At 49.4% G+C, this 23,199-nt stretch overlaps 1 long non-coding RNA gene across 1 annotated transcript in view; it reads right to left on the reverse strand.

Annotated features, from left to right (window-relative positions):
- Window positions 1-213: 213 nt before the first annotated feature.
- LOC149467032 (uncharacterized) overlaps window positions 214-23,199 on the reverse strand; it is a 28,275-nt gene continuing 5,289 nt past the window's right edge. Inside the window, exon 3 of the long non-coding RNA XR_016312050.1 lies at window positions 214-306. This is a non-coding gene — a long non-coding RNA (uncharacterized LOC149467032). The remainder of the gene's footprint in view (window positions 307-23,199) is intronic.

Genomic DNA, 23,199 nt, shown 5'->3' on the forward strand with positions numbered 1-23,199 from the left:
CACCGCTATCCCTTAGTAGCTATTTACTTGCTACTGGCCCTTTAAGAGACCAGATTTCAGCTTCCCATCGGGATGGTAAATGCTCAAGGGAAAAGAGGACAAATGATACTGCAACCCCAGTAAAAAAAAAGATTTCTTTTATTAAGCTATTAAAACCCACTCACAAAATGCAAAACAGTGAAGGCATGTAATTCCAATGACAAAAATGGTTCCTTTCACCACACTTCCTGGTTTCCGGAATACCAGAAGTGATGTCACTAGGCTCCACCCACATGTTACATCACTGGTCACGTGACTTTCTCAACCCTGCAATAGAACAACAAAGTACAGCATGTAATGACCATAACATAGCATCTGGTTATTTCAATCTTGTTTAGTCCACTGAGCCCATGATTTCCAGCAGTTATCAGAGATTGAGTGTGCGGTCTATTACATTATTATCGTGTAAATAATGGGGCTATTTATTGGTTGTTTGCTGCAATTGCAATCTAGCTCCTTTCAGGAAGAAAGCATGTATTGTATTTGTTAATAAAGTTTCACCCTCACATCATTGCAGTGGTTTATAGTTAGCTTCTGCTATCTGGGGTGTATTCAATGTTGAGGTGACACCTAGGTAAGGTACCCCTTTATCTGACCAAATGTAAGGAAATGACTGTTGTAATAAAGCTATAGAGGATGGGTCCACAGACAAATTGCGGTCAGAGAGTTAGAAAAGTTGACTTTGTAGTATGATAAAGTTGAAGTTGATAAAGATTAATCCTATGGAATTTTCAAGAGAAAGTAAAGCCCAAAATCTCAGGGTGTGAGTGAATGGCCTCAGCCAAGGGTTCAAAAAAAGATTAAATACGGAGGGAGGGAGTGGACACAGTTGAAGAGTGCCATTAGTGATAGCAAATTATTTAGACAGCATATTTGAAGTTTAAACTTCAGCAGATGGGCAGGAGTATAGTGCTAGTATGGCAGATAAAATGGGCCCAGTGTTACCAAATTTATGAAGCACTTGATATATGTATGTCCAGTGAATTACATTGAATGTGCACAGAAAAAGAAGCAGAGAGGGCATTTAACTTGTTTCTGCAATATTAATTGCATTTATAATTTGCCTTCTGAGGATTGTCTTCCACAAGTAAATCAGGTTTGGTCTGGGTATATTAAGGAGGGAAGGATGTACAAGAAGCAAGATAAAATAATTTTTGGGTAACATTTAGCAGCGATATTGGTCTAAAGTTCTGGAGTGCTGTTGGGTCTTTTCCTGATTTTGGGATTGCAATGGTAAAGTCCTTTAACATTTCAGAGGGAAAGGATGTAGTTGAGGCCTCTTTAGAAAACATCTCTTAGATGTGGGCTGAGAATATGTTTGAATAGCTTATAACAATTATTCGAGAAGCCATCTGGACCTGGGGATATGCCACTAGGGAGAAAATTTATAACTTTGATGGTTTCAGCAAGCGTGAATGGTGCATTGAGACAATGGAGTTGAGTCTCTGATAACGTAGGCAAGTGTAGTTTGGCTAGAAACTCCTTAATTGCAGATTCAGAAGTTTAAAGAGTAAATATGTCATGTTTTGAATTATAAAGGGAGCTATAGCAGTCTGCAAAAGAGTCTGCAATAGCTTGTGGAGCCATGATTTTGTTTCCCCACAGGGTGGATAATATGGGAGATAGTACTTTTAGCCCTCTGAGATTTAACTCTTTGTGAGAAAAATGTACTCTTTTACCATTAACATAATAATTAAGTTTCAGATTTCTGGTTTGCTTGTCATGTTGCTCAGTCTATGAAGGTAATGCCTAAGTTGAGATAGTTTAGAGGAGGTAGCCTGGCTAGGGCATTTCCTTACAATAAAACCAAAAAAAGTGCGCTGTCCCTTTAAATCAAACAAAAATGTCTTTTAGATGTCAATGACATTGACATTTGCAACATCTCTAATCAACTGAAAAAGTCCATATATTTCATATTAAACCATCATTGTGAAAAAGTTCTCAGTGCTTGTAAACTTCCATTCCAAAAAGACCTCCAGTGCTCAAAGTGCTCCTCAAAGAGAAAGGGAATGGCCTCTTACCAGATGGGATTGATATCAAATGACAGATCAAAAAGCACTTAAACATCAAATCAAAGGATAGCACTCCCACTAACACCCTCTCAGATGGAACACAATTTCATCAGTAGAGTAAGCTGATCTGGATACCACCAGGCATGTATAAAGTGCAAGTGAGAAGCCTCATAGTGCAGTAAGTTAACACAAATTATTTAAAAAGTCATGCACTTACAGATAAGTGGGTAAAGCAAGCTTCATATAACACAAGGCAAATTGGCCATGGTGTCAGCTGACACACCAATGTGCGATGACATCACACCAAGACTGCACCCCAGAGGATGCCAGTTTTGGAGAAACACATAGGACTTGTGGGCATTCCATACAATGAAGGGGTCTGTTATTGTACCAGTATTAGATTGATAGAAACTCTTCAGGTGGTGAGTGAGAACAGTAGTATGTTGTGGTAGCTTGATAAGATATCACAGACAGTGGTGGGTGGGTGCCACTGGGGGCATGTTCTGGGAGGATGTCATATGAATTTCAAATCTGTTAATTTTTATTTACTTTATTTATTTCAGGTACTTATATAGCACTGTCAATTTATGCAGTGCTTTACACATATATTGAACATTCACATCAGTCCCTAACCCTCAAGGGCTGTACAATTGAAGGTCCCTAACTCACATTCATACATATATTAGGGACAATTTAGACAGGATCCAATTAACCTACCAGCATGTCTTTGGAGTGTGGGAGGAAACTGGAGAAAACCCATGCAAGCACAGGGAGAATGTGCAAACTCCATGCAGGAGGCGCCATGGTTGGGAAGTGAACCCATGATCCATTTACTGCAAGGCAGATGTGCTAACCACTAAGCCACTGTGCCACCCCTTAATCAGGACAGGGTCAGTTTGTTTAGTTTTCTCAAGTTGGTAAGCATAATACATACCTTATTCCTTGTTCAAGCAGGCTTACTTCTCTTTGTAAGACTGGTCGCAGCTCTCTGATGCCATCGTGTACAATGCAGGACCGGTGGTCATTGGAACAAATGCCAGAGAGTATGTCTTATACTGTGGATGTAAATGTATGAGTAACAGTACTGCTGCATTATACTTACCCCATCAACTAGAATAATGATTGCAGTGAGAAATTGGAATAGGAGCACAGCAAAGGTTTTAGTAGAAGATACAGTATTAGATAGACAGATGGTAAGCAATGTGTTTTCTCCAAGGTGCTTCAGTTCAGCATATTACAAATCAGACAGATTGTTAATCGGGAGTAGGAAGGACCCAGAGATCATATTATTCATTAATACCAATAACAAAGTTGGAATGTTCTCAAAAATGATTTTAGAGAATTAGGAGATAACCTATAATGCCAGTGCCACATGCTGCAATAGCAGGAGCTTAAAGAACCCTTGCCACCCTACTCATTGAGAGATACTTAAACGAAAAATCTAGCAGAGCCCAGTTGCCTAACCTCTAAAGTTGGGACCCAATTGTGGCTCCACATGAAGTTTTTAAGTCCTCTGATTATGCTTGGTAGTGTTCTTTTGATAGACTTCAGTAAGAAACATCTGGTGGAAGAACAGACCATATGCCAATTTACTCAAAACAGACAAAACAAGATTGAATTGAGTTATTTAAGAAACTGAACTGATGGCTTCATTAATAAACATTAAATTTGTATACAGATTTGCAATGAAAAATATGTGTTAACCTTATTATTAATAATATCACTTTTAGCTGACAAATATATTTTTGTCTTAAGATAGTATCTGAGAGATGCCCTATAGTTGTGTTCAGTGTTTTGAAATAAATCAGTAGAGATGAGCGAATCGAAGTATCCGAAGTGGAATTCGAGTCGAATATCGGAAAAATTTCGATTCGTGCCGAATCCGAAAAACAGCCTAATTCGGACGCGCGAATCGAAATTTTTCCGAAAATGGCGGCTGACATGTGCGGCGACGGAGCGGGGATGTCGGGGAAGGCGCGCAGACAAGGCGCGCTGCCCCATAATGCATTCCTCAACGACATGTGATCGCATCAGCCAATCAGCAGCCAGCCAGCCAGCACTGTGTAATGGTCGAGGTATATATAGCGGCCATTTTGGAAATCTTCATTTGCCTGCAGTCATTGAACAGAGGCAGACCGCTCTGTACTAGGGACAGGGACAGAGTTAGGGCCACAGAAACGAGAATTGGGGACAGAGAGAAGTTACTTAGGGACAGAGAACCATTACTCAGGGACACAGACTTGTTAATGAGGGCCACAGAATCGTTATTTAGGGACAAAGAAACGCTAGTTAGGGCCACAGAATTCATACTCAGGGACAGACAGAATTGTTACTCAGTGCCAGAGAATTGTTACTTAGGGCCACAGAAACGTTATTAGGGCCACAGAATTTTTACTCAGGGACAGACAGAATTGTTACTGAGTGCCAGAGAATTGTTACTCAGGGACAGACAGAATTGTTACTGAGTGCCAGAGAATTCTTACTCAGGGCCACAGAATTCATTCTCAGGGACAGACAGAATTGTTACTCAGGGACAGACAGAATTGTTACTGAGTGCCAGAGAATTGTTACTCAGGGACAGACAGAATTGTTACTGAGTGCCAGAGAATTGTTACTCAGGGACAGACAGAATTGTTACTGAGTGCCAGAGAATTGTTACTCAGGGACAGACAGAATTGTTACTGAGTGCCAGAGAATTGTTACTCTCACAGACACAAAATTGTTACTTGCACAGACACAGAATTGTTACTTGCACAGACACACAATTGTTACTCAGGGCCACAGAATTCATACTCAGGGACAGACAGAATTGTTACTGAGTGCCAGAGAATTCTTACTCAGGGCCACAGAATTCATACTCAGGGACAGACAGAATTGTTACTCAGGGACAGACAGAATTGTTACTGAGTGCCAGAGAATTGTTACTCAGGGACAGACAGAATTGTTACTGAGTGCCAGAGAATTCTTACTCAGGGACAGACAGAATTGTTACTGAGTGCCAGAGAATTGTTACTCTCACAGACACAAAATTGTTACTTGCACAGACACAGAATTGTTACTCGCACAGAGACAGAATTGTTACTCAGGGCCACAGAATTCATACTCAGGGACAGACAGAATTGTTACTGAGTGCCAGAGAATTGTTACTCAGGGACAGACAGAATTGTTACTGAGTGCCAGAGAATTGTTACTCTCACAGACACAAAATTGTTACTTGCACAGACACAGAATTGTTACTTGCACAGACACACAATTGTTACTCAGGGCCACAGAATTCATACTCAGGGACAGACAGAATTGTTACTGAGTGCCAGAGAATTCTTACTCAGGGCCACAGAATTCATACTCAGGGACAGACAGAATTGTTACTCAGGGACAGACAGAATTGTTACTGAGTGCCAGAGAATTGTTACTCAGGGACAGACAGAATTGTTACTGAGTGCCAGAGAATTGTTACTCTCACAGACACAAAATTGTTACTTGCACAGACACAGAATTGTTACTTGCACAGACACACAATTGTTACTCAGGGCCACAGAATTCATACTCAGGGACAGACAGAATTGTTACTGAGTGCCAGAGAATTGTTACTCAGGGACAGACAGAATTGTTACTGAGTGCCAGAGAATTCTTACTCAGGGCCACAGAATTCATTCTCAGGGACAGACAGAATTGTTACTCAGGGACAGACAGAATTGTTACTGAGTGCCAGAGAATTGTTACTCAGGGACAGACAGAATTGTTACTGAGTGCCAGAGAATTGTTACTCAGGGACAGACAGAATTGTTACTGAGTGCCAGAGAATTGTTACTCAGGGACAGACAGAATTGTTACTGAGTGCCAGAGAATTGTTACTCTCACAGACACAAAATTGTTACTTGCACAGACACAGAATTGTTACTTGCACAGACACACAATTGTTACTCAGGGCCACAGAATTCATACTCAGGGACAGACAGAATTGTTACTGAGTGCCAGAGAATTCTTACTCAGGGCCACAGAATTCATACTCAGGGACAGACAGAATTGTTACTCAGGGACAGACAGAATTGTTACTGAGTGCCAGAGAATTGTTACTCAGGGACAGACAGAATTGTTACTGAGTGCCAGAGAATTCTTACTCAGGGACAGACAGAATTGTTACTGAGTGCCAGAGAATTGTTACTCTCACAGACACAAAATTGTTACTTGCACAGACACAGAATTGTTACTCGCACAGAGACAGAATTGTTACTCGCACAGAGACAGAATTGTTACTCAGGGCCACAGAATTCATACTCAGGGACAGACAGAATTGTTACTGAGTGCCAGAGAATTGTTACTCAGGGACAGACAGAATTGTTACTGAGTGCCAGAGAATTGTTACTCTCACAGACACAAAATTGTTACTTGCACAGACACAGAATTGTTACTTGCACAGACACACAATTGTTACTCAGGGCCACAGAATTCATACTCAGGGACAGACAGAATTGTTACTGAGTGCCAGAGAATTCTTACTCAGGGCCACAGAATTCATACTCAGGGACAGACAGAATTGTTACTCAGGGACAGACAGAATTGTTACTGAGTGCCAGAGAATTGTTACTCAGGGACAGACAGAATTGTTACTGAGTGCCAGAGAATTGTTACTCTCACAGACACAAAATTGTTACTTGCACAGACACAGAATTGTTACTTGCACAGACACACAATTGTTACTCAGGGCCACAGAATTCATACTCAGGGACAGACAGAATTGTTACTGAGTGCCAGAGAATTGTTACTCAGGGACAGACAGAATTGTTACTGAGTGCCAGAGAATTGTTACTCTCACAGACACAAAATTGTTACTTGCACAGACACAGAATTGTTACTCGCACAGAGACAGAATTGTTACTCAGGGCCACAGAATTCATACTCAGGGACAGACAGAATTGTTACTGAGTGCCAGAGAATTGTTACTCAGGGAAGACAGAATTGTTACTGAGTGCCAGAGAATTGTTACTCAGGGACAGACAGAATTGTTACTGAGTGCCAGGGAATTGTTACTCTCACAGACACAAAATTGTTACTTGCACAGACACAGAATTGTTACTCGCACAGAGACAGAATTGTTACTCAGGGCCACAGAATTCATACTCAGGGACAGACAGAATTGTTACTGAGTGCCAGAGAATTGTTACTCAGGGACAGACAGAATTGTTACTGAGTGCCAGAGAATTGTTACTCTCACAGACACAAAATTGTTACTTGCACAGACACAGAATTGTTACTTGCACAGACACACAATTGTTACTGAGTGCCAGAGAATTGTTACTCAGGGACAGACAGAATTGTTACTGAGTGCCAGAGAATTGTTACTCAGGGACAGTCAGAATTGTTACTGAGTGCCAGAGAATTGTTACTCAGGGACAGACAGAATTGTTACTGAGTGCCAGAGAATTGTTACTCGCACAGACACAAAATTGTTACTTGCACAGACACAAAATTGTTACTTGCACAGACACAGAATTGTTACTCGCGCAGACACAGAATTGTTACTCAGGGCCACAGAATTCATACTCAGGGACAGACAGAATTGTTACTGAGTGCCAGAGAATTGTTACTCAGGGACAGACAGAATTGTTACTGAGTGCCAGAGAATTGTTACTCAGGGACAGACAGAATTGTTACTGAGTGCCAGAGAATTGTTACTCAGGGACAGACAGAATTGTTACTGAGTGCCAGAGAATTGTTACTCGCACAGACACAAAATTGTTACTTGCACAGACACAGAATTGTTACTCGCACAGACACAGAATTGTTACTCGCACAGACACAGAATTGTTACTCAGGGCCACAGAATTCATACTCAGGGACAGACAGAATTGTTACTGAGTGCCAGAGAATTGTTACTCAGGGACACCTAATCGTTGAATTAAATAGTATGTCAGACAACATGCAGAGGAGTGGCAGAGGAGGCAATGTTTTAGGAGCGAGCAGACGTGGCAGCAGAGGAAGGGGTCGAGGCAGCAGTATTCGCAGCCAGAGGCCAGTGCTCCCGGTGTCATCCAGCGGTCGTGTCTCCACCGACAACCCTGCCGTCATTGATTGGTTGGCTCGGTCGTCTTCCTCTTCCCAGGTCACCTCTGACACCTACAGCCAACGGTCGGTGGGTACGTCAGACACAACCGTTAGTTGGCATGGCCCGGGACCAAGCCCACTGAAATCACGTGTCCTCTACCTGCCCCTGTCCTTTGCTGTTCCCTCACCAAGCGAAGTATCGCATGCTGTGGGCTCAGCCCCACTGTACAGTGAGGAAGAGCTAACAGAGGGCGGTCAGGAACGGGGGGAGACATCGGCCTTTTCAGCAGCCAAGCGAACAAGTACTGGCGAGGAGAGTGGCTCGGTAGCCGGTCTAGAGACAGGTCTGTCTCCTGACCCAGACGCAGCCGAGGGGGCTAGTAGTGAGGCGGAGACCCTACTTGATGATGAGGAGGTTGATCGCACTTGGCAGCCTCGTCGTCATCAGGCAATTTCTTCCGCATCATCAGGAGAAGAGGGTGGCAGCTTGGCAGCGAGCAAAACAGTCGGTGGGTTGCCCAGGAGACAGCAGCAGGGTCGCATCAGTGTCAGTGGAGCCAAACGTCCACGGAGTAGAGCACCAGCTCCACTGCAGCCTACCACCACGGCCAGTAGTGGTGCCGGTGCGCACGGAGGAAGTAGCAGTCAGCCAGTGAAGAGTAGCGGGGGCAAAGTTTCCTACTCGGTGGTGTGGCAATTTTTCCTCAAGCCGCCCGAGGAAGTAAACGTAGCCGTATGTCGACTATGTGGCCAGAAATGCAAGCGTGGCCAGGGGGCCCATGTTGGGACTACAGCGTTGCGTCAGCATATGCAGCGTCACCATTCGGTGGCCTGGGAAAACCGTGATAAACATACGGCGGTTCTGCCTGCCCCAGCCCCCGCTCCATCACCCGCTCCGTTACTTGCTCCGTCACCCGACGTCGTCAATCGCCCTCTATCAGCCAGTCAAGGCTCCAACACCTCTGCTGAGGGGAGTTGTCGCTCATTGGCATCTTCCGCTCGTTCAGATGCTCCTTCTCCTGCTACTCCTCTTCTCGGATTCCGTCAACAGTCTTTCTTGGAATCCGTATCCAAGAGACAACAGTTTGCGAGCACGCACCCGACGGTGCAAAAGCTGAACGTCCTCCTGTCCAAGTTGCTGGTGCTGCAGTCCCTCCCTTTCCAACTGGTGGACTCAGCACCTTTCCGAGAAATGATGGCTTGTGCCGCGCCGCGGTGGAGAGTGCCAAGCCGTCATTTCTTTGCCCAAAAGGCAGTGCCAGCCCTGCATTCACATGTAGAAGAGATGGTGGGCCAGTCTTTGAGCATGTCGGTCTCTGCCAAAGTGCACGGCAGCGCCGACGTGTGGAGCTGTAACTACGGTCAGGGACAGTACATGTCATTTACGGCCCACTGGGTGAACGTGGTGCCGGCACAGCCGCACCAGCAACTTGGACAGGTCACGACGCTTTTGCCTCCACGTTTGCACGTCCTTGGTCCAGCAAGCATGTCCGCCTCTACCACCTCTTTTTCCGCCGTGTCCTCAGCCGCCACCCCCGTGCCAAGTCCCATTACCCGACCGGCATATCACATGTGCAGGGCGCAACGGTGTCACGCTGTGCTGCACCTGGTATGCCTTGGCGAACGTAGTCACACAGGGGAGGAACTGCTGAGTGTAATGAACAGAGAAATCGACAGATGGCTGTCTCCGCGCAAACTAAAAATCGGAACCATGTTGACTGACAACGGAAAGAACATGGTGTCTGCTCTGCGTCAAGGAAGGTTGTGCCATGCGCCATGCATGGCTCACGTGTTCAATCTGGTTGTCAAGCGGTTCCTAAAATCCACCATCCCACTGCAAGACATCCTTAAAATGTCACGTAAACTGTGCATGCATTTCAGCCATTCCTACACCGCAAAGAACACCCTCATTGAGCTGCAGCGGCAGAACGGAATTCCACAGCATCGCCTGATCTGCGACGTTGCAACAAGGTGGAATTCAACCCTACACATGTTAGACCGCCTTTACGAGCAGCGAAAGGCCATCACCGATTTCCTGATGTTACAAGCGGATAAAGGTACTCCCCTGTGTAACTTCGATGTCAGCCATTGGCAGCTCATGCGTGACACCTGCCGCTTGCTCAGGCCCTTTGAGGAGGCCACGCTATTCGTGAGTCGGCAGGACTATGGGATGAACGACGTCATTCCTCTGTTGCACGTCCTGGAACAAATGCTGTTAACAATGGCTGGTCAGGGTGCGGTAGACGTGGCGCACAGATCTCAACGCCACATGACCCCTGTGGGGGCAGGACAGGAAGAAGAGGAGGAGGTAGAGGAGGACATTTGTGCTCAGGAATTATTGAGTGAAATGGGTGGTTTTTCCACTCAGCGGACAGGAGTGGAGGAGCAGGAGCATCTGGTAGAGGAGGAGGAGGAGGAGACAGAGGACCCAGACGCACCGTGGCAGTATGCTGTGGAGATGGAGGCAGGGAGTCCCTCGCATTCCTTGGCACAAATGGCCCATAGCATGCTCGGTTGCTTGCGTAGCGACAGCCGAATAATAACCATCAGACAGAGGGATGACTTTTGGCTGTCCACCTTGTTGGACCCTCGCTACCGGTCCAAAATGGTGGCCTTTTTCACACCTGCTGAGAGGGAGGCCAAAATTACGTACTATAAAAACCACCTATGTAGTCAGTTGGTCTCTGCCTTTGTGCGCCAACGTCCATCCTCAGACACTGTGGGCCCTGTGCGCTCGCGTTCCGCTGGCATGGCAGCAGGGGAGGGGTGGGGTGGTAGGAGCAGTGGCAGCTCCACCAGCAGTGGCTGCCTCAGTCTGCAGTCGATGATGAGTAGCTTTCTTCACCAGCGCAGTGAGGAAACTACTAACCAGCCGCAGCAGCAGCAGCAGCATCAGGTGGACCTGGAGCAGGAGCTCAAACAACAGGCTTGGGCCTACTTGGACAGCACCCTGCCAACCGAGGTAGACAATCCCCTTGACTACTGGGCAACGAAACTTGACCTTTGGCCCCAACTAGCTGAATTTGCCCTTGAAAGGCTGTCATGCCCGGCCAGTAGCGTGGCATCGGAGCGCGTGTTTAGTGCGGCAGGAGGTATTGTAACTCCGCGGAGGACACGACTGTCCACCCAAAGTGTGGAGAGACTCACGTTTGTGAAAATGAATCAGGCGTGGATTAGTCTGGATTTCAAACCACCAGTTCCTGACACAACTGACTAAATCCGCCATGAATCATGCCTCAAACATGTGCCACTTTGAGGTCTCCTCACACACTGCTGGTGTGTTGAATTTTTTGACATAGGGTGCTGGCAGATTATGGGCCTCCTATAGCTGCTGCCAGGCCCCTAATCTGCCATAGGCCCCTATATACCGCTTCCTCATGCTGCTGCCAGGTCCAGAGTCTCTCATGGGTCCCTGTACGGCCTCCCATTGCTGCTGTCTCCATCGCCACACTCTGCCATGTGCCACTTTCAGGTCTCCTCACACACTGCTGGTGTGTAGAATTTTTTGACATAGGGTGCTGGCAGATTATGGGCCTCCCATAGCTGCTGCCAGGCCCCTAATCTGCCATGGGCCCCTATATACCGCCTCCTCATGCTGCTGCCAGGTCCACAGTGTCTCATGCCATGTGCCACTTTCAGGTCTCCTCACACTGCTGGTGTGTTGAATTTTTTGACATAGGGTGCTGGCAGATTATGGGCCTCCTATAGCTGCTGCCAGGCCCCTAATCTGCCATGGGCCCCTATATACCGCCTCCTCATGCTGCTGCCAAGTCCAGAGTCTCTCATGGGTCCCTGTACGGCCTCCCATTGCTGCTGTCTCCATCGCCACACTCTGCTGCCATGTGCCACTTTCAGGTCTCTTCACACTGCTGGTGTGTTAAATTTTTTGACATAGGGTGCAGGCAGATTACGGGCCTCACATAGCTGCTGCCAGGCCCCTAATCTGCCATGGGCCCCTATATACCGCCTCCTCATGCTGCTGCCAAGTCCAGAGTCTCTCATGGGTCCCTGTACGGCCTCCCATTGCTGCTGTCTCCATCGCCACACTCTGCTGCCATGTGCCACTTTCAGGTCTCTTCACACTGCTGGTGTGTTTAATTTTTTGACATAGGGTGCAGGCAGATTACGGGCCTCACATAGCTGCTGCCAGGCCCCTAATCTGCCATGGGCCCCTATATACCGCCTCCTCATGCTGCTGCCAAGTCTAGAGTCTGTCATGGGTCCCTGTACGGCCTCCCATTGCTGCTGTCTCCATCGCCACACTCTGCCATGTGCCACTTTCAGGTCTCTTCACACTGCTGGTGTGTTAAATTTTTTGACATAGGGTGCAGGCAGATTACGGGCCTCACATAGCTGCTGCCAGGCCCCTAATCTGCCATGGGCCCCTATATACCGCCTCCTCATGCTGCTGCCAAGTCTAGAGTCTCTCATGGGTCCCTGTACGGCCTCCCATTGCTGCTGTCTCCATCGCCACACTCTGCCATGTGCCACTTTCAGGTCTCTTCACACTGCTGGTGTGTTAAATTTTTTGACATAGGGTGCAGGCAGATTACGGGCCTCACATAGCTGCTGCCAGGCCCCTAATCTGCCATGGGCCCCTATATACCGCCTCCTCATGCTGCTGCCAAGTCCAGAGTCTGTCATGGTCCCTGTACGGCCTCCCATTGCTGCTGTCTCCATCGCCACACTCTGCTGCCATGTGCCACTTTCAGGTCTCTTCACACTGCTGGTGTGTTAAATTTTTTGACATAGGGTGCAGGCAGATTACGGGCCTCACATAGCTGCTGCCAGGCCCCTAATCTGCCATGGGCCCCTATATACCGCCTCCTCATGCTGCTGCCAAGTCCAGAGTCTGTCATGGTCCCTGTACGGCCTCCCATTGCTGCTGTCTCCATCGCCACACTCTGCTGCCATGTGCCACTTTCAGGTCTCTTCACACTGCTGGTGTGTTAAATTTTTTGACATAGGGTGCAGGCAGATTACGGGCCTCACATAGCTGCTGCCAGGCCCCTAATCTGCCATGGGCCCCTATATACCACCTCCTCCTGCTGCTGCCAGGTCCAGAGTCTCTCATGGGTCCCTGTACGGCCTCCCATTGCTGCTGTCTCCATCGCCACACTCTGCTGCCATGTGCCACTTTCAGGTCTCTTCACACTGCTGGTGTGTTAAATTTTTTGACATAGGGTGCTGCAAGATAACGGGCCTCACATAGCTGCTGCCAGGCCCCTAATCAGCCATGGGCCCCTATACCGCCTCCTCCTGCTGCTGCCAGGTCCAGAGTCTCTCATGCCATGTGCCACTTTCAGGTCTCTTCACACTGCTGGTGTGTTTAATTTTTTGACATAGGGTGCAGGCAGATTACGGGCCTCACATAGCTGCTGCCAGGCCCCTAATCTGCCATGGGCCCCTATATACCGCCTCCTCATGCTGCTGCCAAGTCTAGAGTCTGTCATGGGTCCCTGTACGGCCTCCCATTGCTGCTGTCTCCATCGCCACACTCTGCTGCCATGTGCCACTTTCAGGTCTCTTCACACTGCTGGTGTGTTAAATTTTTTGACATAGGGTGCAGGCAGATTACGGGCCTCACATAGCTGCTGCCAGGCCCCTAATCTGCCATGGGCCCCTATATACCGCCTCCTCATGCTGCTGCCAAGTCCAGAGTCTCTCATGGGTCCCTGTACGGCCTCCCATTGCTGCTGTCTCCATCGCCACACTCTGCTGCCATGTGCCACTTTCAGGTCTCTTCACACTGCTGGTGTGTTAAATTTTTTGACATAGGGTGCAGGCAGATTACGGGCCTCACATAGCTGCTGCCAGGCCCCTAATCTGCCATGGGCCCCTATATACCGCCTCCTCATGCTGCTGCCAAGTCCAGAGTCTCTCATGGGTCCCTGTACGGCCTCCCATTGCTGCTGTCTCCATCGCCACACTCTGCTGCCATGTGCCACTTTCAGGTCTCTTCACACTGCTGGTGTGTTTAATTTTTTGACATAGGGTGCAGGCAGATTACGGGCCTCACATAGCTGCTGCCAGGCCCCTAATCTGCCATGGGCCCCTATATACCGCCTCCTCATGCTGCTGCCAAGTCCAGAGTCTGTCATGGTCCCTGTACGGCCTCCCATTGCTGCTGTCTCCATCGCCACACTCTGCTGCCATGTGCCACTTTCAGGTCTCTTCACACTGCTGGTGTGTTAAATTTTTTGACATAGGGTGCAGGCAGATTACGGGCCTCACATAGCTGCTGCCAGGCCCCTAATCTGCCATGGGCCCCTATATACCGCCTCCTCATGCTGCTGCCAAGTCCAGAGTCTGTCATGGTCCCTGTACGGCCTCCCATTGCTGCTGTCTCCATCGCCACACTCTGCTGCCATGTGCCACTTTCAGGTCTCTTCACACTGCTGGTGTGTTAAATTTTTTGACATAGGGTGCAGGCAGATTACGGGCCTCACATAGCTGCTGCCAGGCCCCTAATCTGCCATGGGCCCCTATATACCACCTCCTCCTGCTGCTGCCAGGTCCAGAGTCTCTCATGGGTCCCTGTACGGCCTCCCATTGCTGCTGTCTCCATCGCCACACTCTGCTGCCATGTGCCACTTTCAGGTCTCTTCACACTGCTGGTGTGTTAAATTTTTTGACATAGGGTGCTGCAAGATAACGGGCCTCACATAGCTGCTGCCAGGCCCCTAATCAGCCATGGGCCCCTATACCGCCTCCTCCTGCTGCTGCCAGGTCCAGAGTCTCTCATGCCATGTGCCACTTTCAGGTCTCTTCACACTGCTGGTGTGTTTAATTTTTTGACATAGGGTGCAGGCAGATTACGGGCCTCACATAGCTGCTGCCAGGCCCCTAATCTGCCATGGGCCCCTATATACCGCCTCCTCATGCTGCTGCCAAGTCCAGAGTCTGTCATGGTCCCTGTACGGCCTCCCATTGCTGCTGTCTCCATCGCCACACTCTGCTGCCATGTGCCACTTTCAGGTCTCTTCACACTGCTGGTGTGTTAAATTTTTTGACATAGGGTGCAGGCAGATTACGGGCCTCACATAGCTGCTGCCAGGCCCCTAATCTGCCATGGGCCCCTATATACCGCCTCCTCATGCTGCTGCCAAGTCCAGAGTCTGTCATGGTCCCTGTACGGCCTCCCATTGCTGCTGTCTCCATCGCCACACTCTGCTGCCATGTGCCACTTTCAGGTCTCTTCACACTGCTGGTGTGTTAAATTTTTTGACATAGGGTGCAGGCAGATTACGGGCCTCACATAGCTGCTGCCAGGCCCCTAATCTGCCATGGGCCCCTATATACCACCTCCTCCTGCTGCTGCCAGGTCCAGAGTCTCTCATGGGTCCCTGTACGGCCTCCCATTGCTGCTGTCTCCATCGCCACACTCTGCTGCCATGTGCCACTTTCAGGTCTCTTCACACTGCTGGTGTGTTAAATTTTTTGACATAGGGTGCTGCAAGATAACGGGCCTCACATAGCTGCTGCCAGGCCCCTAATCAGCCATGGGCCCCTATACCGCCTCCTCCTGCTGCTGCCAGGTCCAGAGTCTCTCATGCCATGTGCCACTTTCAGGTCTCTTCACACTGCTGGTGTGTTTAATTTTTTGACATAGGGTGCAGGCAGATTACGGGCCTCACATAGCTGCTGCCAGGCCCCTAATCTGCCATGGGCCCCTATATACCGCCTCCTCATGCTGCTGCCAAGTCCAGAGTCTGTCATGGTCCCTGTACGGCCTCCCATTGCTGCTGTCTCCATCGCCACACTCTGCTGCCATGTGCCACTTTCAGGTCTCTTCACACTGCTGGTGTGTTAAATTTTTTGACATAGGGTGCAGGCAGATTACGGGCCTCACATAGCTGCTGCCAGGCCCCTAATCTGCCATAGGCCCCTATATACCGCCTCCTCATGCTGCTGCCAAGTCCAGAGTCTGTCATGGTCCCTGTACGGCCTCCCATTGCTGCTGTCTCCATCGCCACACTCTGCTGCCATGTGCCACTTTCAGGTCTCTTCACACTGCTGGTGTGTTAAATTTTTTGACATAGGGTGCAGGCAGATTACGGGCCTCACATAGCTGCTGCCAGGCCCCTAATCTGCCATGGGCCCCTATATACCACCTCCTCCTGCTGCTGCCAGGTCCAGAGTCTCTCATGGGTCCCTGTACGGCCTCCCATTGCTGCTGTCTCCATCGCCACACTCTGCTGCCATGTGCCACTTTCAGGTATCTTCACACTGCTGGTGTGTTAAATTTTTTGACATAGGGTGCTGCAAGATAACGGGCCTCACATAGCTGCTGCCAGGCCCCTAATCAGCCATGGGCCCCTATACCGCCTCCTCCTGCTGCTGCCAGGTCCAGAGTCTCTCATGCCATGTGCCACTTTCAGGTCTCTTCACACTGCTGGTGTGTTTAATTTTTTGACATAGGGTGCAGGCAGATTACGGGCCTCACATAGCTGCTGCCAGGCCCCTAATCTGCCATGGGCCCCTATATACCGCCTCCTCATGCTGCTGCCAGGTCCAGAGTCTCTCATGGGTCCCTGTACGGCCTCCCATTGCTGCTTTCTCCATCGCCACACTCTGCCATGTGCCACTTTCAGGTCTCCTCACACACTGCTGGTGTGTTGAATTTTTTGACATAGGGTGCTGGCAGATTACGGGCCTCCCATAGCTGCTGCCAGGCCCCTAATCTGCCATGGGCCCCTATATACCGCCTCCTCATGCTGCTGCCAAGTCCAGAGTCTGTCATGGGTCCCTGTACGGCCTCCCATTGCTGCTGTCTCCATCGCCACACTCTGCCATGTGCCACTTTCAGGTCTCCTCACACACTGCTGGTGTGTAGAATTTTTTGACATAGGGTGCTGGCAGATTACGGGCCTCCCATAGCTGCTGCCAGGCCCCTAATCTGCCATGGGCCCCTATATACCGCCTCCTCATGCTGCTGCCAAGTCCAGAGTCTGTCATGGGTCCCTGTACGGCCTCCCATTGCTGCTGTCTCCATCGCCACACTCTGCCATGTGCCACTTTCAGGTCTCCTCACACTGCTGGTGTGTTGAATTTTTTGACATAGGGTGCTGGCAGATTACGGGCCTCCTATAGCTGCTGCCAGGCCCCTAATCTGCCATGGGCCCCTATATACCGCCTCCTCATGCTGCTGCCAAGTTCAGAGTCTGTCATGGGTCCCTGTACGGCCTCCCATTGCTGCTGTCTCCATCGCCACACTCTGCCATGTGCCACTTTCAGGTCTCCTCACACTGCTGGTGTGTTGAATTTTTTGACATAGGGTGCTGGCAGATTACGGGCCTCCTATAGCTGCTGCCAGGCCCCTAATCTGCCATAAGCCCCTATATACCGCCTCCTCATGCTGCTGCCAAGTCCAGAGTCTGTCATGGGTCCCTGTACGGCCTCCCATTGCTGCTGTCTCCATCGCCACACTCTGCCATGTGCCACTTTCAGGTCTCCTCACACACTGCTGGTGTGTTGAATTTTTTGACATAGGGTGCTGGCAGATTACGGGCCTCCTATAGCTGCTGCCAGGCCCCTAATCTGCCGTAGGCCCCTATATACCGCCTCCTCATGCTGCTGCCAGGTCCAGAGTCTCTCATGGGTCCCTGTACGGCCTCCCATTGCTGCTGTCTCCATCGCCACACTCTGCCATGTGCCACTTTCAGGTCTCCTCACACTGCTGGTGTGTTCCATTTTTTGTCATAGGGTGCTGGCAGATTATGGGCCTCCCATAACTGCTGCCAGGCCCCTAATCTGCCATGGGCCCCTATACCGACTCCTCATGCTGTGACGTTGCAACAAGGTGGAATTCAACCCTACATATGTTAGACCGCCTTTACGAACAGCAAAAGGCCATCACAGATTTCCTGATGTTAAAAGCAGATAAAGGTACTCCCTGTGTAACTTAGATGTCAGCCATTGGCAGCTCATGCGTGACACCTGCGCTTGCTCAGGCCCTTTGAGGAGGCCACGCTATTCGTGAGTCGGCAGGACTATGGGATGAACGACGTCATTCCTCTGTTGCACGTCCTGGAACAAATGCTGTTAACAATGGCTGGTCAGGGTGCGGTAGACGTGGCGCACAGATCTCAACGCCACATGGCCCCTGTGGGGGCAGGACTGGAAGAAGAGGAGGAGGTAGAGGAGGACATTGGTGCTCAGGAATTATTGAGTGAAATGGGTGGTTTTTCCACTCAGCGGACAGGAGTGGAGGAGCAGGAGCATCTGGTAGAGGAGGAGGAAGAGGAGACAGAGGACCTAGACGCACCGTGGCAGTATGCTGTGGAGATGGAGGCAGGGAGTCCCTCGCATTCCTTGGCACAAATGGCCCATAGCATGCTCGGTTGCTTGCGTAGCGACAGCCGAATAATAACCATCAGACAGAGGGATGACTTTTGGCTGTCCACCTTGTTGGACCCTCGCTACCGTTCAAAAATGGTGGCCTTTTTCACACCTGCTGAGAGGGAGGCCAAAATAACGTACTATAAAAAACACCTATGTAGTCAGCTGGTCTCTGCCTGTCTGCGCCAACGTCCATCCTCAGACACTGTGGGCCCTGTGCGCTCGTGTTCCGCTGCCATGGCAGCAGGGGAGGGGTGGGGTGGTAGGAGCAGTGGCAGCTCCACCAGCAGCGGCTGCCTCAGTCTGCAGTCGATGATGAGTAGCTTTCTTCACCAGCGCAGTGAGGAAACTACTAACCAGCCGCAGCAGCAGCAGCAGCATCAGGTGGACCTGGAGCAGGACCTCAAACAACAGGCTTAGGCCTACTTGGACAGCACCCTGCCAACCGAGGTAGACAATCCCCTTGACTACTGGGCAACGAAACTTGACCTTTGGCCCCAACTAGCTGAATTTGCCCTTGAAAGGCTGTCATGCCCGGCCAGTAGCGTGGCATCGGAGCGCGTGTTTAGTGCGGCAGGAGGTATTGCAACTCCGCGGAGGACACGACTGTCCACCCAAAGTGTGGAGAGACTCACGTTTGTGAAAATGAATCAGGCGTGGATTAGTCTGGATTTCAAACCACCAGTTCCTGACACAACTGACTAAATCCGCCATGAATCATGCCCCAAACATGTGCCACTTTCAGGTCTCCTCACACTGCTGGTGTGTTCCATTTTTTGTCATAGGGTGCTGGCAGATTACGGGCCTCCCATAGCTGCTGCCAGGCCCCTAATCTGCCATGGGCCCCTATACCGCCTCCTCATGCTGCTGCCAAGTCCAGAGTCTCTCATGGGTCCCTGTACGGCCTCCCATTGCTGCTGCCTCCATCGCCACACTCTGCCATGTGCCACTTTCAGGTCTCCTCACACTGCTGGTGTGTTCCATTTTTTGTCATAGGGTGCTGGCAGATTACGGGCCTCCCATAGCTGCTGCCAGGCCCCTAATCTGCCATGGGCCCCTATACCGCCTCCTCATGCTGCTGCCAGGTCCAGAGTCTCTCATGGGTCCCTGTACGGCCTCCCATTGCTGCTGTCTCCATCGCCACACTCTGCCATGTGCCACTTTCAGGTCTCCTCACACTGCTGGTGGGTTCCATTTTTTGTCATAGGGTGCTGGCAGATTACGGGCCTCCCATAGCTGCTGCCAGGCCCGTAATCTGCCATGGGCCCCCGTACCGACTCCTCATGCTGCTGCCAGGCCCGTAATCTGTCATGGGCCACTGTTGTCGCTTGTTGGCATATTCCGCTCGTTCAGATGCTCCTTCTCCTGCTACTCCTCTTCACGGATTCCGTCAGCAGTCTTTCTTGGAATCCGTTTCCAAGAGACAACAGTTTGCGAGCACGCACCCGACGGTGCAGAAGCTGAACGTCCTCCTGTCCAAGTTGCTGCTGCCAGGCTCGTAATCTGTCATGCGCCCCTGTACCGCCTCCTCATGCTGCTGCCAGGTCCAGAGTGTGTCATGGGCCCCCGTACCGACTCCTCATGCTGCTGCCAGGCCCGTAATCTGTCATGGGCCCCTGTACCGCCTCCCCATGCTGCTGCCAGGTCCAGAGTGTGTCATGGGTCCCTGTACGGCCTCCCATTGCTGCTGCCAGGCCCGTAATCTGCCAAGGGCCCCTGTACCGACTCCTCATGCTGCTGCCAGGCCCGTAATCTGTCATGGGCCCCTGTACCGCCTCCTCATGCTGCTGCCAGGTCCAGAGTGTGTCATGGGTCCCTGTACGGCCTCCCATTGCTGCTGTCTCTATCGCCACACTCTGCCATGTGCCACTTTCAGGTCTCCTCACACTGCTGGTGGTTTCCATTTTTGTCATAGGGTGCTGTATGGCCTCCCATTGCTGCTGCCTCCACCGCCACACTGTGGCTCCACACTCTGGTTTTGGCCCCGTGACTGCCCAAATGAGTGAAGTGTGCGGTGATTCTAAGATCGACGGCACTCATCTGCATGTCATACTGACTGACAGTATTATTTCTCTTCCCCAGCAGACTCCAAGGGCATTTAAATTAAAGGTACAGTGTTCTGCACTAATATTAAGTCTCTCTGAAGCCTAGAAACACCCTTTTTTAAGTTAAATTCACAGCGAATTTATTCGACTCGAATCGAATATTGTCCACGAATTCGCCGAATCAGTCGAATCGAATTTTTCATTTCTTCGCTCATCTCTATAAATCAGCTAAACTGCTGGTTAGCTGATAATTAGAAGACTAAATCTCAACTGAAGAAATGGAAATGTGGACTAGTGGGCCAGCCCTTTAATCCATTTGTCCCAGCGGTATGCACATTACAATGACTCTGTGGCCAGCTATGGACATTCAAGTATTTACACATTCTTAAAGTAGAAGGAAACTCATCATATCACTAACCTCCTAAACATTTGCTGCAAGTTTGCTTTATCACTATATTATACTCTTTCACATTGAATCTGCCTAAAAGTACCTTTTTTAGTTGTTAGTTGTGGTCACATGATCAGTAACCCCCAGGGTGCTTTCTCACTTCTCATAGTACCAACGTCAGTAGAGAAAGTGGCATTGCCACTGTGACAGAGCTTAGTCAACAATTTAGAACACGGATCTTCATACATTCCAACAAAGGACCAGTATACTGTCCTTCAGGCTTTATGGGGCAGGACTGTGGCCCTGGTATCAGTACTCCATCATTGGTTTTAATGGGAGGAATAGTGCCCCATTGATGGTGTCAGTAGGGGGAATGGTGCTCCTTCATAGGCCTCAGTTGGTAGAATAGTGGCCCAAGCGCCAGATAAGGACAAGCAAAGGGCCACATCTGGCCCCCAAGCCACAGTTTGGGGACAGCTAGTTTAGAGCGTGTACAAAAGAGGAAACGTCAGAAGTGCCCAACGGCTTTGGAATACATAATGAGATGCCGTTGCTTCCAGATTTTGTCAATGCCAGGGGGGCCATCCATTTCAATAACTACTGATTATCATTGTCAGCCTGAAAAAAATTTTAAGAGATGTAGCTGGGTCTCTGGGCTCCCCCTTCTTCTGTGAGTAGAGCAGAGTTTAGCAACAAGAGAGGACTGTGTGTGTGTGGACTCTATTCCCCTGCTCTTCTAGCAACAGCAATAGACCAATCAGCAGTAAGGAGGAGAGAACCAGATGTTTTCCAGAAAAGGGATTTTTCTCAAAGTATGACAGGAGAGTAATGTGACAGGTCCGTGTCCAGGAACTCCACCTAAGAGAGAGAAAACCTATGTCAGCGGAGCTGAATACGGCCGGACCTAGCCACCTACCAAGGTCGGTACAGGCAAATCAGAGTGAGCGGATACCCAATCGGAGAGACCACTGCTGCTGTGTTTCTGGGTCTGGTGAGAGCCTTGTGGCCGCTACTTGTTACCACCATTAGAGACTGAGCTTTTAGGACTACCTATCAGCCGCTTCACAGCCCTAATACTGCCTGCAGGTCTTATTGACGGTATTAACAAGCGCCAACACGCTTCAACTTTCAGTTTAACTGAAGAGTCAGGACTAAAGACTGCCCTTAAGAGTTGCCACCCTGAGGCCTTGTTTTTTTTACAGTTAAAGTGGTACCTCTTAAGAGATGCTGCATCCCAGCTAATCCCTTTAGAGTGCACACTAACCTAGTGTATCGTCATTTATACTGCATTTAATGTTTACTAATATTGTTTATTGCTAATTTACCAATTTTCCCTTCTAAATCTCTTTTAGGGATATAAATTCTAATTTCTGTCATTTTAAGATAGTTGTTTCTCTATCGAGCAGACTATATCATAATCAATCAGCCGTGTGGAGGGGCGTATTTACCACAAGGCATTCGCCTAGGGCAGCATTTTTCAGGGGGGCAGCACCTCCCCCCAGAAGAAGGGACACGCACTCCATGGGATCCAGGTGAGATCTGAGAAAGGCTGCGGCTGCTTGATGGTGTATGCAGAGCCTGACTCTCGTTCCCGGGGATGTCTGGAGCTGTGAAGGTGAGTGTCTTTCTCTCTGTCGCCAAGAGGGGGTAGTAGTGGAAGGATCTCTTGGGTGGGGGACAGGGGTGTTATTGGTCAATGCCCGGTTCTCTCCGTGGGAGGGGGAAGAGGCGAGGTGGTGTTGGTCGGTGTCCGTGGGAGCAGACAAATTTGTGTTGCCTAGGGCAGCACAAAACCTAAATACACCAACTGACTGTGGGTTCATCTATGTTCAATTTGCCATTTATTCTAACTTGTATTTATAGATTAATCGCATTTACCACTAAACGGGTGTGTGTCTATTTACTGGTAGAAACCCACAGTCAGGTTAAAGGTATTGTTCTTGGAGTTGAGGTACAGAACAGAGAACCCAAAGTTACCAAGTGGCTCCTTCATAGGTGGCGGTACAGAGATATTAAATGCAACAGCAGGATTAACAAGTAAAATTGATATGTAATATAGGGCTGTAAAGGGACACTGTCATTTTTGTCATTTTTGGCTTGATAGACACTTTTCACTACTGTATAAGTAAATGAGTTTTACAACAAGCCCTCCCTTATTCTCTGTAGCTGGAGAAATTCATCCTCATAGTGCATAACAGAGGCATTAAAACTGCAGGCCATCTCCCCTTGCTTCCTTTAGCTTCAGGGACCTGCCAAACTGCTAACTTTCTAATCTTAACAGACAGCAGGTGCTGTAAGCTGTTCAGTCTACCACTGAACTCCATAGCCT

Source organism: Staurois parvus, unplaced genomic scaffold (assembly GCF_062004578.1).
Source record: "Staurois parvus isolate SC_StPar_1 unplaced genomic scaffold, SC_StPar_1.0 ptg000126l, whole genome shotgun sequence".
NCBI lineage: Eukaryota > Metazoa > Chordata > Amphibia > Anura > Ranidae > Staurois > Staurois parvus.